The sequence below is a fragment of the Quercus suber genome, unplaced genomic scaffold, assembly GCF_002906115.3.
Source record: "Quercus suber isolate HL8 unplaced genomic scaffold, Cork oak 2.0 scaffold_1038, whole genome shotgun sequence".
Lineage (NCBI taxonomy): Eukaryota > Viridiplantae > Streptophyta > Magnoliopsida > Fagales > Fagaceae > Quercus > Quercus suber.
Window position 1 is genome coordinate 85167 of NW_027070449.1, and position 19291 is coordinate 104457.

Below are 19291 nucleotides of genomic sequence, written 5' to 3' on the forward strand. Positions count from 1 at the left end.
GTCGTTTTCTACTAATGATACAAATATAAAGGCTAAACTACAACAGCTTCATCTTCACATATTCTTGGACATCTGCTACTTCTTCTGATCTTCATGCTTACATACACTGCCTTGATCTTGATACTCCCCCTCAAGATGGACTTCAGGTTGATAAATGTTGATAAGTCCCATCTTGGATAATAGTTCTGAAAACTGTTTATGACTCAAGGCTTTAGTAAGCAGGTCTGCTAACTGGGACTGAGTTCTAACATGAATCAGCTTGACAACCTTCTCCAACACTTTATTCCTTACAACATGGCAATCAATCTCTATATGCTTCGTTCGTTCATGGAAAACAGGGTTAGTACCTATGTGGAGAGCTGCCTGACTGTCACAGAATAGCAATGCTTCCCTACTGTGGTTGACCTGAAGATCCTTTAGCAAATAGAGAATCCAAACTATTTCACAAGTGGAGACTGCCATTGCCCTGTATTCTGCTTCTGCAGAGGATCTGGAAACAGTAGACTGTTTCTTTGATTTCCAGGAAACTAAGGAATCACCAATGAATATACAATATCCAGTGACTGACTTTCTGGTATCTGGACATGAAGCCCAGTCCGAATCTGTAAAGCCTTTCACATGCAACTCTGATTTGGCTGAGAAGAAAATGCCTCTGCCAGGTTCATTTTTCAAGTACTGCAGAATCTTCAGTGCTGCTTCAAGGTGTGGTTTTCTTGGTTTAGCCATAAATTGGCTTAATTTGTGAACTGCAAATGTAATATCTGGTCTAGTGATGCTTAAGTACAATAGCCTTCCCACCAACCTTCTATACTGCCCTGGGTCATCAAGTAATAAACCTTCATTTTTGCTGAGTTTGAGATTTGGATCCATAGGAATTTTGACGGGTTTGCATCCAAGAAGCCCTGCATCTTCTAAGATCTCAAGAGCATACTTCCTTTGACACAAGGAGATGCCTTTTTCTGTCCTAGCTACTTCCAAACCAAGGAAATATCTTAATGCACCCAAGTCCTTTAACTGAAATTTCTGATTCAGCATCACCTTAAACTGATCAACCTGCTCCTTATCATTGCTGGCTATGAGCACATCATCAACATATACTAACAAAACAATGAATGAATCTCCTTGTTGCCTGGTAAAGAGTGAGTAATCTGCCTTGGACTGAATGAACCCAAGCTGGATCAGTGTGCTTGAAAACTTTGAGAACCATTGTCTTGAGGCTTGTTTAAGGCCATAGAGAGACTTGTTCAGTCTGCATACAAGTTGCTCACCATGCTCCCCCTTGCTGTGAAAACCAGGTGGAAGAGCCATGTACACTTCTTCATGTAAGTCACCATGAAGAAATGCATTGTTAACATCAAGTTGGCTAAGGAACCAGCCTTTCACAGCAGCCACAGCAAGCACACACTTCACAGAAACCATTTTGGCAACAGGACTGAAGGTTTCAAGGTAATCCAATCCTTCCTTTTGAGTGAAACCCTTTGCAACCAGCCTAGCTTTATATCTTTCAATAGACCCATCAGCTTTATATTTAATCCTATAGACCCATTTGCACCCGATAGGATGTTTATGAGGAGGCAAAGGAGTGACAGTCCATGTGTTATTGGCCTCCAAGGCAGCAATTTCAGTGTCCATGGCAGCTTGCCACTTAGGATCAACCACTGCTTGGGAAAAAAACTGTGGTTCTGTGTTGGTACAAATTGAGCAACAAAAGGATTTGTAGGAAGGGGATAAGGTAGCATAAGAGAGATAAGAAGAAAGAGGGTGTGAAGTACCTGATTGGAACTGATTGGCAATGGATGCTGAGGAAACTTGGTTACAATGATAAGCCTTAAGGTAGGATGGAGGTTTGGAGACCCTACTAGACTTTCTAGGAGCATCATGATACACATTTGGAACAGCAGGAATATCATGATCAAGAACATCAGTAGTAAGATGATCAAAGGCATCAGGAAAAGCCTGGTCATCTGTGTCAAGATCATGATGAATTTGGATGAAAGAATCAGCACTGACAGAGGGAAGAGAATCAGCACTGACAGAGGGAACAGAAGCAAGAGGAATATGGGAAATAGAAGGAAAACTGGGCAAAGGAATTAAGGCAGAAGGAGTAATAGAATGATTAGAATCAAAAGGAAAAACCGTTTCATGAAAGATGACATCTCTAGAGATGAAAATAGAATGGGATTGAAGGTCAAAGAGTTTGTAGCCTCTGATGTTAAAAGGATATCCTAAGAAAACTGCCTTCCTAGCTCTAGGAGTGAATTTATTCTTATGAGGGTTGACATTAGTGGCAAAACAGAGGCAGCCAAAAATCCTAAGGTGAGAATAAGAAGGAATTTTATTGAACAACACCTCATGTGGGGACTTATTTTGGAGAAGAGGAGTGGGGAGTCTATTAATCAAATAGACAGCAGTGAGCACACAATCTCCCCAGAAAACAAGAGGAAGTTTGGACTGAATTTGTAAGGCCCTAGCTGTTGCTAGAATGTGCTGATGTTTTCTCTCCACAACTGAATTCTGTTGTGGAGTGTAAACACAGCTTTGTTGATGAATGATGCCTTTGGAATTGTAAAAATCAAGCATATTAAACTCCAAAGCATTATCAGTTCTAATGGCCTTAATTCTGGTTTGAAACTGAGTGTATATCATATTGTAAAAAGAGAGAATCAAAGGTCTGACCTCAGATTTAGTTTTCATGAGAAAAATCCAAGTGGCCCTTGATGTATCATCAACAATTGTAAGGAAGTATTTATGACCAGCAGTAGTAGGAATGGAAAATGGCCCCCAAACATCCATGTGAATAAGATCAAATGAATGAATAGCTCTTTTATTATCAAAAGGAAATGGTAATCTCTTTTGTTTGGCCAAAGGACATACAAGGCAGTCTTTAGTACAACAGTTTTGTAAGAAAGGATAAAGATGACTTAAAGAATGAACTTTTATGTCCGAGGGGTGTCCTAATCTAGAATGCCATAGAGAATACAAATTGGCATGAGAAACAGTAGATGAAAAAGCAGTAAAAGAACTGAGCTTATTTTGCAAGAAGAAATCATTAAGAGACTTGGAAGCTTGGGAAAGGCTAGATCTTTGTAACAGATAGAGTCCATCATGCATTTGGCCCATTCCAATCGTGTTCCAAGAGGTAAGGGCCTGTATAAAGCAGTAATTTGAAAGAAAAACAACACAAAGAGTTTGAGATTGAGTTAAAGCACTGACAGATATCAAGTTGAAAGAAAAAGAAGGGACACACAGGACATTGGTTAAGGTAATATGTGGGGAAAGTTTAATTGTACCAACATGAGTCACAAGAGCAGTCTCCCCATTAGGTAATTCAACCACAGTGTGTGCAATTGCAGCAAATGAAGTCAATAAATTCACTGAACAGACTATATGATCTGTAGCACCAGTATCTATAACCCAAGTTTCCACACCAAAAGCCCTTTTATTCACAACTTTAGCAGAAAAGACTGAGTGTGGTGAATGAGAAGCATTACCTGCTACAGCATTGGATGGTAGAGAGACAGCATTGACCATGTGAGGTTCCTGAGCTGTTGAATTGTGAGGAATTCCAATTAAGGATAGAAGCTGCTGGTACTGATTAGGAGTAAATGTAGGTGCTTGAGCAGTGCCAAAATTTGGTGCATGATTGTGATCAGCACTTGGAGTCAAGCAAAAACCTTGAAACTGATTTGTAGCATGATTGTGATCAGTATTTGGAGCCAAGCAATGACCTTGAAACTGATTTGCATGGGTTGAAACTTGATGAGCCATCACATTTCTGTTCTTGAATTTGTAACCCGGGGGAAAACCATGGAGTTTGTAGCATTTATCCACAGTGTGACCTAGCTTTCCACAGTGGGTACATAATGGCCTTTCCTTTCCTCTTGAATTATTGCCTGAGCTCTTGGTAGCCAAGATTGTAGACTCAACTCTAACAGAATTTGTAACTGATTTTTGCATTTCTTCTTGAACAAACAAAGAATGAGCCTTATTAACAGAAGGCAATGGATCCATGAGGAGAATTTGTGTTCTAACCTGAGAAAACACATCATTGACTCCCATAAGGAATTTCATTGTGGCTTCTTTGGCTTGAAGGTCTTTCAATTTCTGATTGATGTTGCATACACACTGACCACAAGTACATTGAGGAAATGGACTCAGATTCTGAAGCTGATCCCACAAGACTTTAAGCTGAGTGAAATATTCAGTGAGTGACTGCTCTCCCTGATGAGTCTCAGCGACTTGTTTCTGGATGTTGAAAATCTTGGTGCCATTTCCTTGACTGAATGTATCCCGAAGCTCAGTCCAAATTTCAAGTGCAGTATCCCTGTATATAATACTACCTTGAAGCTTTGGTGACACTGAGTTAATGATCCACGTACCAACAATATTATCAGCACGAATCCACACTTGAATTGCAGTAGATGAATTCAACAATGGAGAAGAGATGGTAATGGAACCATCTATAAAGCCAAGTTTATTTTTGCCAATCAAAGACTTCCTCACTGACCTTGCCCAAGCAGAGTAGTTTTCTTCTCCAATTAAAGGCTGAGAGGTGAGAACAGCACCTGGATTTTCTCCAGGATGTAAAAACAGAGGATCACTGAAAAGATATGAGTCTTGCGAAGAAGATGATGATTCAGTGGAAGTGTTTGCGGTTGCTGTGTTTGCCATTTGAAGAGAAAGAAAACTTTGAAAGGATATGAGAAGCTTGAATAGAAGCAACAATGGCGGACAAAGATGAAAGAAAATTCCCAAATGTTGAACCCTAGAATTTTCGGTTTCTAGAGAGCTCTGATACCATATGAAGAAATGTAATTGGGAAAATCTGAAAACTAATCTTATTAACTTTAGCTTATGCCTTATATACAGTTAGTATCACTTAGCTTCAATAACAGAAGCGGTTAGGCCTAATAACAGAATAACAAACTCTCTCACGTGCAGCTCTCACGTGTTATCACTTACAATGGAAACTAATAGAAGCTACAAGTCGTTTTCTACTAATGATACAAATATAAAGGCTAAACTACAACAGCTTCATCTTCACATATTCTTGGACATCTGCTACTTCTTCTGATCTTCATGCTTACATACACTGCCTTGATCTTGATAACATGTGAAGGGTAAGGAAGTAGGCAGAACGTAGAGCATGAAGCATGAATCATGCAAGATGGAAGACAGGTCAACACTGAAAATTCATGGTGGAGAAGGTGGAAAGTGCGTGGAAACAACCCATCAATAAGTTACTAAAAAGAAACAATATATAAAAAGCACAAGCAATCAATCAAAATAAAAAAGGCACAGACAAAAGAAAAATGATGTGACCAACCGGATCCCACCACAATGAAATTAAAATCCAGAAAAACAGAAAACTAAAAACTCTTGGCAAATTCTTCTAAGTTGATGCTAGGCTGTAATTTATTACTTTTGACCTAAAAACTAGAGAAGTGACCTCCCCACTCAAGAAAATATGAGCCATCACGTTCACACCGGCCGGTTTCGTTAATCAGTGAAAACAGACAACTCTTGGCATGCAAATTCTTCTAAGTTCATGCTAGGCTGTAATTTATGTGGTAAACATGTCTACGCAATTGTGCATGTATAAAAAAGTATTAAATAAATTAAATATGTAATTGTGTAAGTTTGTAAATAAATTTTCAATATGGGTAAAGTAGCTTGTAAGCAAGTTGGAGCGTATTCTAATATAAGATGAACCAAACAAGAACTTGTAATCTAGTTTTTTGATGAACACAAGCATGACTTTTATTTGAAATAAAACTAAATGGACAATCCTAAATTTTTAATACTCAACTCATTTACAACCTGATTACAATAGACTTTTGACTTACTTGACATATGAAAACCATATTTAGAGGTGTACTTTGTAATTTACCTTTTTTTTTATAGATCCAATATGAAAAATGTTAAAAGTACTACCAGTTTTACTACAAGAAACTTACAAATTAATAATAGCTCTTTATTATCGAATCTAACACACAAATTAATTAGATTTTGTGTAAGTAGGGTTTGAACTCCAAATTTCTTATTAGATAACAAGAGACCTTACCAGATCGAACCCCGCAACTATTTCATTTATTATATCCCTATTTAGTAACATAACTATGTTATTCATAATTTTATATATATATATATATATATAATTAGTGCTAATGGGTTGTAACACCAATGGCATTTCATCTCTAGTGGTGGCATCAAGTCATAAGTTCAATATCACGTGGGTTAGTGAGTTATTTTACATAAGGAAACATGTATAATTTGTTAATTTTCAAGAAAAATAACAAATAAACAATTATTATTGTGTCCTATTACTCTAATTTAAATAAGTTAATTTTCTCTTATGTAAAATCTATCATATATAATTAATACATACATACGTATTATATGTGAAATTAAAATGATCATCCAAATTATAGAAAAATCTTAATAAAATTAAGAAAAACTTTAATATTATAATAATATGAATTTATTATTGATGTTTGATATAAAAAGTAGAATATGAAACTAACATATATTGATTTTGATAATTTTATTATCGTAAATAAAAATAAATCCAACACAGTACATAGTTATAGTATCCATAAGATATGTAATAGTTTGTCAACTGTAAGTTAGATGGCAATATTAGACATGACCCGCAAATTCGTTACTGTGGGGGGTAAAAGCCCAACCTTATGTATTAGGCCTAGGGCCCTATTTGAAGATTACTGTGTGTCCGAAAAGAAGAAAGCGGTTGAGAAGGAGCCCATGTGGAAGAGAGATACCTGAAAATGAGGGAGGAGTATAGTCCAAAGAGATCACCATTGGTCCGAAGAGGTCATTCTCCTCGGATGCAAAGAGTCTTGATCAAGCAGATACGTGGGAGGTTCAAGTAATCTTTCTAACGATTCCAATGATAAGGATAAGCTTCAGGCACATATGGAGATGATAGGAACAAAAAAATATCTAGAAAACAAGTTGCAACCACCATATTAAATGCACTGCAGCTGCTTTTCTGGCCGCATTAATGTGGAGAAGACCATTGAACAGTATAATCTCAGCTACCACCACTCACAGAGAGCTAAAGAAGATACCTGACGGGACATGTACTCAAGTGGATGCTTAGATGAAGAACAAGTGGACGATGAAGATGATAGGGAAGGATGCTATATAAAGTGAAGAAGCCTCTGATAAGGGAAAAGAAAAAAGAAAAAGAGAACAATTTTACTGTAACTGTAAGAGTTGTAATCACCTTTCATTCCATAATACACCTCTTCGAACATTCATTTGTTTAATTTTCAAATGTGTTTCTACGTTAGTTCATCCATTAACACCATTGTTAACTATTGTTTAATTCACAACCAGCCCAGCTCTTTCACCCACTTTTTACAAATTCATTGTTTTGGGTTTATTGGGCTCATAATCCAAACCTTTTGGGCTTGGGCTACAAAAACTGACCCTACAGTTACTATTTTTACAAGTTTGTGTCAAATGGGTAAGCTTGATTTTAACATGATTAATAAATAAGTCAATTTTAAGATAATATGGTTCAAGAAGTGGATAGTTGGCTATCTTAGAGCCAAAAAAAAAAAGGTGAGATCCATGTGTCCTTGAGGTGGATCGGAATCAAGTGGTGTTCTCCTCTTTGAAGAGAAGTGAATAAAAATTGATCCAAAAGTACCCACTTTTTAATTTAGAATATAAAAGTGCCTACTTTTTCTTTTTTGAGGGAAAAAAAAAAAGGTGCCTACTTATACATGAGTAAGGTTGTGTCGGACATTGACTTAAAAAACTAGTTTTTTTACCATTTAACTTATTTTTGCTATTATTTATAGATCTCATTGCACTTTTTAGTACTATTCATAGGTCTCCCTGTACTCTTTTAGTTACTTTTTAGCTTTATCTACACTTTCACTAAAAAAATTTCAATTTCAGCTAAATACTGTTTCCAAATAGACTCTAAACACAGTGAAAATGTATCGTCCAATGTTGGAAAGATTGTAAAATTGTATGGAAAAAGGTTAGTGCAACAACTTGTGGCACAACTCACCCATATGGCGATTTGTGGTTCATGGAGAGATGATGACAAGTTCATGTGCCACTAGTTGTGACACCAGTATTATTCAATTTTATGGGTTTGTATACCCTGATGTTGGACATGTGGTTGGCCCCATGGGGCCCCCTACTTTTGTGGAAGGGAGAACCAACTTAAGTGGGGCTTACTCACACACGTGCGCAAGCTAGTTAAGCTGGACTTGGATGTGTGTCCAAGAGATTCAAAACACCACAGTAAACGAATGAAATTTATCTTTAAGCATGTACGGTTAGAGTTAAAATTAAACACCGCGATAATTTTATCTTTAAGCATGTACAGTTGAAGTTAAAATTAAACACTGCCCTTGATCACAAACGAGTTTTTCCATTCTATTTTCTTCAAGTCTATAATTTCTGTATCTTGATTTTTATTTATTCACATATCAATGCAGTTTATATTATATTTACTTTTTTTTTTACATAATAAATATTTATAATTATATGTGGAATAGCTCACCGTTTGAACCTATATTTTGAGTCCATCCTTTCATTATGAAAGAAAATATGCAGTCAAACTATTCAATTAATTTTATATTTTAACCGGCAAGGAGTCTGAATTATTTAAGTCTCTCCTATTTTTAGTATGATATAAAACATGAGTCGCCATTTATTTGATTTTAAAATACACATATCTTATATCTAAATAAAATTGGAGGAAATTAAAAAAATTCAATTGGGGAATTTTAGCAGAACTTGTGCATCCTAAAAATAAACTTAAGCCCTAAACTTTGTTTTTGTATATGAGAAATGATATGTCTACAACATTTTTACAACAAATTCTAAGTGGCAGATTGTTACTGATTGTTATTGTTGGGGCAAAAAATTAATCTTAGTGTTAGTTTCAAATTTGAACCAATAACAATTAACCACCTGTGATTTGTTGTAAAAATATTGTAGACGTAGCATCCCTCTTTGTATATTAGTAAAAGTAGAACTATCGACCTGCCTTTTCAACTGCCTCTCCATTCATGTATGCACAACAATAAAAACAACTTACTTCAACGAAATCATCAAAACACAAAGTAATAGGAAAAAAAAAAAATCTGTTAGAGCATCAGCATCAGGCATTGTAAATGCCAAATGCAAAGGTTATTTAACATTAGGAGCCACAAATCAATCAGCAGTGGGAAGGCTATATGGCATATGCCAAAAAAATTTTGAGATTTAGCTACAGTACCATCTCAAATGTAAGATGGTACTGTAGCTAAATGTTATAAAAAATAATAATATTTTAATATCATCATCTCTCTCTCCTCTCTTATTTTAACTGAAAATTTCTCACTCCTCTCATTGTTTCTCTTTCTTCTCTCTCTTTCTTTCTGCGTTCTCTTCTTCCTGCTCTCTCTTCTTCAACGGAATGGAGGCAACGGCGTGGAGGCTTGATCAGAAAAGCTACGGTGGAGGCGTGGAGGTCGTGGGTTTCCGACGTTTGGGTGGCGTTTGGGTGCTGTTTGGCGTTTGGGTCGAAGATGGTGATGATGATGACGGGTTTGGGATGAACAGAGACGGCGACCCTCTCTCTCTCGCCATCGCTGCCGGTGAGAACAGATGAGTTTGGGTTTGGTGAGAACAGATGGGTTTGATTTCGAATTTTGGATTTTGGATTTTAATTTTGATTTTGATTTGGCTAGAATTGGTTGTGCCGTGTTGGTGTTGATGGTGCTGTGGATGGTGGGCCGACGGTGGGGTGGGTGTCCGTGGCTCCGTCGGAGTGGGTTTTGGGTCAGTGGGTGGCGGCGTGGGTTTGCTGCCTGGGATTTTTTTTTTTTTTTTTTTTTATTTTTTTTTGTTTTTTTTTCTGTTTCGCCGATCTGGGATGATGGAGGAGTTGAGTTGATACGGATGATGGATTGGAGGAGGAGGAGGCTGGAAGAAGGTGAAAAGTAAAATAACTGTAGAAAATTGAGAAAAACTAAAAAAAGAAAAAAATATATTTTATTACGTAGATATATTATTTTAATGAGTAGAAGAGAAAAATAGAGTTTTGGGATGTTGGAGATATTGTAAATAGTATGGTATAATTGAAAAAGTAGATTTTTGAGAGGGTAAAATAAGATGGGATATAGAATTGGGATGTGGATGCTCTTAAGGCAACATTAAAATTGCTATATTTAAAATCAGAAAATCCAAATAAATTTATTTTTTTATCATTGGAACTTGTGCTATATCATAAAAGGTCTTAAGTTCCTTTTGTTGTTTCTGCAACCAATTAACTATATCCAATAAAAGCATCACAAAAGATGAATTATTCAGTTTTATAATACCATATATCGTACCAAGTTAAATTCAACTTCATTATAGTTTCTCAAAAAAAAAAAAAACTTCATTATAATAATGAACAAATAGATGATCCGGTCACAACAATAAATTTGTAAAGCAAAGCAAAGGTGGACAGAAGAAGCAGGTACCTCTATTTACTCCTCTGATTTAAGAGTGCAAAGCGAATGAACAGTTACTAGACTCGAATACAAAGAGCCAGATCAAAGTTGGGCAATGAAACGTAGAGCGTGAAGAATGAATCATAGAATAGTAAGATTCAAGACAAGTCAACCCTGAAAATTCATGGTGGAGAAGGTGTAAACAATCCATCAATAAATTACTCAAAAGAAACAGTAAAAAGCCTAAGCAATCAAAAAAAAAAAAAGAAGGGCAGGGACAAAAGAAAATTGATTTGACCACCGGATCCCACCACAATGAAAATCCAGAAAGAAAGCAAAGGTAATAATATGACTTTTGACCTAAAAACTAAAGATATGACCCCCTAAGAAAATATGAGCCATCACATTCATACCGGTTTCGTTGATCAGTGAAAACAGAAAACTCTTGGCAACTTCTTCTAAGTTGATGCTAGGCTGTAATTTATGTTGTAAACATGTTTACGCGTAAATTTATATGTGAAATGAGCAAGTTCATTGTTGGTACTTTGAGCGTTGCAAAATAAAGTGAGTTGAATTTAGTAAGGATGCGGTATAAAATTCATATTTTATACTATTTAATAAGAGATTGTCACATTAAATATTTACTTAAAATTGAATACATCCTACCACACATAATAACATCTCAATAAACTTATAATTAAGTTAGATTTTCAAATGGATATTAAAATTGTCTAGGTATAGTTGTACCTATTCTATAATATGTAATATAATGATGTAACATGTTGGGATTGGCTATATAAAACTTGGATTTTACATCATATTTTTATAGAATTTAATCTTTATGTATATATATGAAATTATATATTTCACTATTTAAAGAAAATATAATATACCAAAATTATATATTTCACTATATGTATATATATCAATTATAAAATTATGAGAATTCAAAAGCTTATGTTGCATAATATTATAAGGTCAATCAAAAGTCAAACATCTTCAATTTTATATAGATTATAGATTTGTAAACAAAACTCTTTAAAAAAAAAAAAAAACATAAAACATAGATTTAAATTTAATATATATATATATATTTACACACACATATATAAAAATATATTAGTATAAATTTGAGATATATTTGTGTAAGTTTGTAAATAAATTCCTAGCTAAGATATCAAAGTAGTATTTATAATTTATTGATAATATAAATAGTCATTTTTAATGATACAATGCTAATAAATCTAGTTTAAAAGTTTAGAAATGAAAATCATTTTATCTAAGTGATTCAAATAACATAATTTCAATAATAATTTATTTACTAATTGGTAGTATAAATTTGTGACTGTATAAAAAGTTTAGCCATAGCAATTACTATATATAAAATAAACATATAAGTCAAATAGCTTGTGAACAAGTTAGAGTTTATTCGACAATAAAATTAACCAAAATTGAACATGAATTTAGTTTCTTGATGAACTCGAGCTTAACTCTTGTTTGTATTAAAACTAAAAGGACAATCCCAAAGTTTTAATACTCAAATCATTTACAACTCTAATTACAATATATTTTTTACTTACTTGACGACATATGCAAACCCTCTTTATCTGATATTCAAGTGACTTTGCCTAGACCTTGGTAGGTTTGAAATCTATTTATCTTCCTAATCCTTTCCAAATCATGAGGTGATTCCATAGCATCAAAAAGAAAAAAGAATAGCCTCTTTGAAGTATGGAAATTACAAATTTTGCACTGAAATCAGGTTTTTAAAACACAATTTTAATGTACAATGTGTTTATAATGAAGTCGTGCAAACAAAACACAATTTTAATAATCTTGTTTTGAAAACAACATTTTAGTCTAAAATTTGATATTTCAATACTTGAAATCATGTTTCAAAAACATGAGTTTCAAAGAGTGGCTCTTCTCTCAAATAATGTCAAACCAAAATAAAATTTTCCTTAGTGACTACCATCCACCCAAAGTTTTCTGGTCAAGTCTGGGTTGGGCACAAATACGACCTGGCCCGACCCATGGATAGCCCTACTTGGGATAACGTATGGCATTTTATGGACTATGTAATATACTAGATGCACTATGTGGTATCTGATAAGTTTCATTTTAGTACCCAAAAAAATGATAAATATTTGTTATTGACCAAATTTTAAGTATATACAATTTAATTAGGATCAAAGAATCTTCTTCAAACCATATGATAAAAAATTTAAAATAAGTGCTAACAAAAAATTAGATGAAATTATCATTACAGTAAAAAGAGTTTTTTTTTTCTTAATATTAAAATGCGATAGCAAAATATATGATCTACAATATAACTTTTTATTTTTTTTAGGAAAATGATCTACAAATCTTTTAGTGTATATAGAATTGTAGAAGCATATACTTCGGGCTCATGCTAGTTTTCCTTTTAAGGGTAACTATTGTAACTATAATTAAGCACCAAACTAGGAATAGTTATTAGAACCACAATTACACAGCCAAAAAAAAGGGATTAAACCACAACAAATTAAGCAAGAACCATACCAAAGGACGAATGAGAAAAACGAAAAAAAGAAGGTACCTCTCTCTTTAAGATATCAAAGTATTCCAGCACAGGTTGTTTTGTTTTCCATTCCGACAGGTCTATGTGCTGAGTAGAAGTAATCGTGAACCGTCAGCGATACCTTCTTCTTTTCCCTTCGTTTTACAAGTCTTGATAAGTAAAACAGAGCAAACAAACTGCAACAAAAAATAAAATTGAGGAATGAAATGATAGCATAAGCGAAGAAAAATATAAAAGTAAGAAACTAGAAGGAAGTACCTCTCTCCTTCACATTACAAGTTAAGAGATTTTTTTTTTTTTTTTAGAAGGAATATACGGCAGGTTGTAATAAGGTTTGATGCAATACATTTTTAGCGCATATAAGATGATTGGCACTTGGCAGGAGTGTGGGTGCAACCGCCCGTCCAAAATGAGGCTTCTGCGCGGAGGCATTTACTAATATAGCATACTATATGGAATATAAATAATTGTGGCTGTCTATAAAACAAAATATATATATAGTTATATAGTTATATCTATGTGGCGGCATTATTTTCACTCTAGATTTTGTTCTTGTACTTTGCAGTGTTTATTATCATAAATATATCCTTTATCTTTTTCTTTTTTAGAAGAAAATATATCCTTTATCTGAACCATCATATAACAGAAGTTGATCTAATAATAACAATAAAATTAGTATGAAAATAATAATTCTCAAAATTGAGTTAGTATTTTTTTTATTTTTTGGGATAAATATAATTTCAAATCTTTTTTTTTTTTAGAAAAAAAAAATGCTTTGAATTTTATTAAGAAGCTGCTAAATCAACATAACTTTCAAATCTAATAGGAAATTACGCTCCGGGCAATAGACAATAGTAAATTCTCATGCCGTTTGGTATCTTAAGTCCTAACTCCTGTTTTTATATCTTGGACACGGTTACAACTTACAAATGATATACATGATTAACCACTTTCATTCAAGGGGAAAAAAGTTAATTAAGTTTCATTTTTTACGAAAAAAATTGCACAATATTATAACTTTATCATTCAGTGGAACTACCTGGTTTCTCTTCTCTCTCTCTCTCTCTCTCTCTCTCTCTCTCACACACACACACACACACACGCATATATTGGCAGCTCCAAGATTATTTTTTAGGAAGATCTATAAGAAACATAAACTATACAAGAATTAAAACAAAAAAGAACTTAAATATATCGACATCACAAAAAATTCAAAAAACAAAAACTGAAATACATAAAGTTTTACAATTGTTTTCTATAATGTTTTATATTTTGAAATCGTTGCATGATATTTTCGTTATCAATCCTACGAGCTACATTTCTTTCAATGTATACAGCCAAACAATCATTTATTCATTAATCTCTCATTTGATTGATTTATTTCAAAATTGTTAAGATCTAAATGGACTTTTTCTAAGGTTTAAGATTAAAAAAATTTCGTGTGTTTCAATTAGCTCAACTTGTAAAATCTCCGATAGTTGAATAAAAACTCTTGGATTTAATCCTCGCTTACATCAAAAAACCAATTAGTGTCTTAGTCTAATAATAAAAAATTATCATCAAGAGCGAAAATTATAAGTTAAAACTCACTGTAAAAGAAAAGAATAACAAATTTCTACTTTTGTTATTGGGCTTATTAATTTTTTTTTCCCAAATTTTAGATCAAATTAGTTTGTTATTTGACCTTTTTTTTGTGTTTAAAAATGTCAGGATATTGTTAAGAAGATCATATTCAAAATTATTTCAGCTGGGCTTAAAAGAAAATATAAGGTAGTGTTCAAATTTTATTTTAGGAGGTCAAAAAAAATTATAGATAGTATTTTGTTGGGCTTGAGGGGGTTCATTGAACCCTCGAGGCTCCAAATGGAGCCACTCATGTTAATATATATATATATATATGATGTTAGACATTCTAAAATTGAGATTTTCGTGGATAACAATTCATATGATTTTTTTTTCTTCATTTGTTTCAAATAAAATTATATTTATTAATAGCTATTTCATATATTCAAAAATATAAATATTATATATATATATTATATATAAACTTGGTAAAATTTTAATACACATTTAGTTATGCTTATGTAGGTTCTAGTTACCTCAACTAGTAAAGTGTCAATCTCAATCTTAAAAATCAATTGGTGTCTTAGTCTAACGATAAAGAGAAATCATAAAGAGCAGACATCACACGTTGAAACTATCTCTTAAAAGAAAAGTTTAGTTATATTTATTTGTATATGTATCTCATGCATATGCATGAACATACAAGTTAATTTCTCTAATGGGAGAACCTCAGTTTTAATTCTTAATTCCTTCTCTAAAAAAATGAAAAACAACAAATAGCGATATAACACAAAAGTTCCTTTTTGTTATAAAATGATTTTTTATGGGGAATTTGCAAGGATTTTAAAACTGTTCATTCCTTTCTATTGAAATTGGGAGAATTCGCAAGATTTTTAAAATCATTTGTTCCTTTATATTTGTAATAAAGTCTGTATGTCTCAAGAAAAAGCAATCTCTATTCTTGCTTCCAAACTTTCTTTCCATGTGTACACACATATATTTAGAGAAAGAGTTACACTTATGCAACTTTGTAAGAATTACACATTTTATAAGTCATTATTTTGTAATAAATCTAACAGTAGAAACACTCTAATGGTCTTGTCATCAACCTTATATAAATAAGTGATCTTATAGCCAGCTGCCAAGCTAGGGTGGTCACAAGATCACCCTCACTTGCAAAAAGAAAATGTATATATAAACTAGCCAAAATATATATATATATATATTCTAAATAACATATTATGACCACTTTATAAAAATGTTGAACATTTTGACATGAAAATTACAAAAATTTTGGTTCAACAAAAATAAGAGTAATGCTACATTCATTATTCATATCATTTTCACAACATTTTCATAACAAATTCAATGTGATAAGCTGTTACTGATTCTAATTTAGCTTAATATTAATATTATTTTTTTATCCACCAATAAACAACTTTTTGCATAAAATCTATTATAAAAATGTTGTGAACATAGCATTACTCCAAGATTAATTCTGCCCCCCAAACGTAATCCTTAATTTTTTTTTTTTTTAAGATATAAATAACAACAATAAATATCACCCAAATAACAAACATAAACCAAACAATAAGAAAACAAGACCAAATAACAAGTTGACAAATTATTCACCAAAAAGCTGATTTTAAAACAAAAAGATAAAAATTGCTAATTGTAGAGTCCGGGTTTGAGCACTTCTGCTGTTTAGAGAGTGGACTCAAGCCCAGTTAGCCCATTACAATGAATTTGTAGATAGTGGATTGAAGAACTAGGCCCTAACAAGCGGGCAACGTCCAGTATAGTGTTCATTGAAGGCCGGTCGGCCAAGGCTTTCGTCCTAAATCTATCCTCGGCACCGGTCCAAGGAGCTTGGTGATGGCTTGGCTCTTGGGGGCTCCTCCGGGGAAAAATCCCCCCTCTGATCCCTCTCTTCTTCCTATATATAGTCCTTTTCTTCAACCTCTTTCTTCCGCTTGTCGATCATCCATGCATCTTTTTCTGACCGCCTGTCCCATCAGCCACTTTCCCAGTGCTCCTGTGAGTTGCAGCAACCAAGGTCGTCTTGTCCAGTGGTCATATGTCCATTAATGCGACTGTGGGGTTAGGTGAGCTCATTTAGTGCGGAAATGACAGCTTCTCCCGGAAGTGCTCCCCCGCCCTGATGTTATCGCTGACGTGTCAGTCTCGGTTTGCCAAGGACAGGATCGTCCTCGACAAGATTCTTGGCTGTTCAGAACTTCACGGTCCTTCCTCGGGCTCTTCTTCATCCTCGGCATGGGCCTGAGCCGAATACAAGATGGGCCTGGGTTGCCAGATTATTAGGCCCCACAATAGCCACTCGAAATCCTGCTATCTGAATCCTCGGGCGGGGAGGAGGATTTTGATGTCCTCGGGCCTTCGTCATAACTCGCCCTACCATGGCCTACGTCAGCGATGGAGTCTTTCCGTCTGCCCAACGCACGTTTCTGGCGCCTCGATATACGGTGCGCACCCACATTAAACGCCCGCATTAAATTTTGGCGGCTCCATACTCCCCACGTTCAACGATGTGATGCTAACCGGTCGGTGGGGATTTCCTGCCTTTATGAGCGGGAAACTTCGACTAATTACCGTTAACCGAGAGTGTAATTGCTCGTTTGAACCGATCTGCCTTCTCATTTGTGCACTCGAGAACCCTCTGAATCCGGTCAAATCTCTACGACAACTAGCGCTCCTTTCCAGTATAAAAAGCCTGTTCGAGGAGGTTTTCCTCATTTCTGTAAGTCTTCTTCCCCCTTAGCTCAAATTTCTCTTCTTGTCTCCTTCTTTTCCTAATCCCTTCCCGAGTCTTTTAGTCGTTGTTAGGGATGGGTAAGTTTAAGAAGCTAGTTGAGTCTGAGGAGATGATAGAGAAGTTCATCGCTGACCATGGGATACCCGGCAATATTGGCCTGAGGTATTGTGCGGAAGGGGAATGGTATCTTAGGAGGAACGAAGGCGACGTTATGATTCCTATAATCGCCTTCCTAGAGGGAGGCATGAGAATCTCCATGGGTCCGGTGACGAGCGGCTACCTTAAGCATTTTAGATTGGCTCCCACCCAGTGCACCGTCAATATGTTTAGGATACTAGGGTGCGTAGACACCTAGAATGAGAAGTTGGAGTTGAGGTTAACCCACCATGATGTAAACTGGTGCTATAACCTCCAACACCTGAAGGGCAAGACGTACTATATGAAGACGAGGGGCGATAGGGTTCGTCTAATCTAGTGTCTCCCCGACTCTAGCAAGGGGTTGAACCTTGATTTTCTCATCGTGTCAGGGGAGTGGCACGATGGTCTCCATTGTCCGACAACGGAGGGAGAGCCAGGTAGGGTACTTGGAGTAGGAGATGGTCTAGCTTTTTTCTCTTTGCTTTGTTGTAAACCTGTTTTGTTCGACTGATGACAGGAGTTTGTTTTTCTCTCTGCAGATCCACACGCTTTCACGCGCCATTTTAGCCTGGTCAACAAGGAAGACCTGCAATTCGTTCTTAGGGCGGAGATTTTTCTAAACAAGGCCGATAACCAAGTCAGGACTGCCCACAAGATCCTCGGGTACGACACGACTCAGGCGTTTTTGGTCCCTAAGCACGTGATCAGAGCTCGTGATCCTCGACTCAGACAAATCACTGTGGTGGAGAACGGGTTTTCGTTTTCCGAGGGGTCATCCATCTCGGAGGGCATCCCGTTGGCTGGTTCCTCGTCCCATCAAGTTAAAGAGGCTGAGGGAGAGGATTTGGAAAGAGAGAGGGAGGTACTGGATCTAAGTTTGTCCGAGGACGAATTTGCTGCGTTCGACCAGGCCTATCTGTCCGAAGATCCTTCTGGTGACTTGGGGGATCACCACTTGTCTGAAGCCGATCTACAGCCTCCGCGAGTTAGTACTCAAGTCGAGATGGGTTCTAGGAGACAGCCCCAAACCAACTTGCTGGACTTGCTTGAGGGCAAGACGGGGATGGGCGTGCTGAGGGAGACGTAACCCGAGCCCCCTTCGTCTAGGCCCAAGCTTCCTCTTACCCCACCCAAGCCGTTACCTGCGCAGACCAGTTTGTCCACCATTCCGCTCATCTCGGGTCCTCGGCTCGAGTCCCTTGATCCGAAAAGGAAGAGGTCCTCTAAGGACAAAAAGCCAGTGGATGGGGGAAAGCCTCGTTCCTCCCAGGAAGAAGGTGAAGCCCGCCGACCCTCTAAGCAGCTGAGGATTGGTGGTCAGAACAAAGGGAAAGAGGTTGTCCAGGCGTCCGAGCCCCAGGCCTGGCTGCCCGCTCCCATGCTTCACGGGAAGCCTCTAATAGACGATGCCACTCTCAGGGACTTCCGAGAAGGCGAGAGGGCTCGCGTGACCGATGCCCTGGAGAGGTCCCTCCTCCTTCCCATCGACATGGCTGAGTTGGGGGGTATGAGGAGGCAAGAAGTGGCCCGTAACCTTAAGAGGTACCTGGGCATGGTAAGTCTTCTGACACTTATTCTTTCGTTTCGATTTCATTGCTTAGTACTTAACATACAGTGCTTTGATTTTGGTTTGCAGGCTATCTAGGCAGCCTTTAGGCTGGACAAGGAGGCGGACAACTAGGGCAAGGCTTTGGATCAAGAGCACCATAAGTACCTGAGCGCTATAAACACTCTTAAGAAATCTGAGGCAGACCTCAAGAAGGCAGTAGAGGGTTTGGAGGAGATGACGAA

The 19291-nt window shown here is 36.0% G+C and overlaps 1 protein-coding gene across 8 annotated transcripts in view; it reads right to left on the reverse strand.

Annotated features, from left to right (window-relative positions):
• Nucleotides 1-19291, reverse strand: part of LOC112029450 (probable disease resistance protein At4g27220) — a 41827-nt gene that overhangs the window by 14984 nt on the left and 7552 nt on the right. For 2 of the 8 annotated variants that reach the window (XM_065769056.1, XM_065769051.1), the window contains exons 3-5: nt 13045-13202; nt 10497-10640; nt 3492-5185 (exon numbers count right to left, since the gene is read on the reverse strand). The gene's annotated coding sequence lies outside the window, so the exon portion shown is untranslated. Of the gene's footprint in view, nt 1-3491; nt 5186-6779; nt 7182-10496; nt 10641-13044; nt 13203-19291 lie in introns of all 8 variants that reach the window. The other 6 variants (XM_065769055.1, XM_065769052.1, XM_065769054.1 and 3 more) reach the window with 5 other exon arrangements.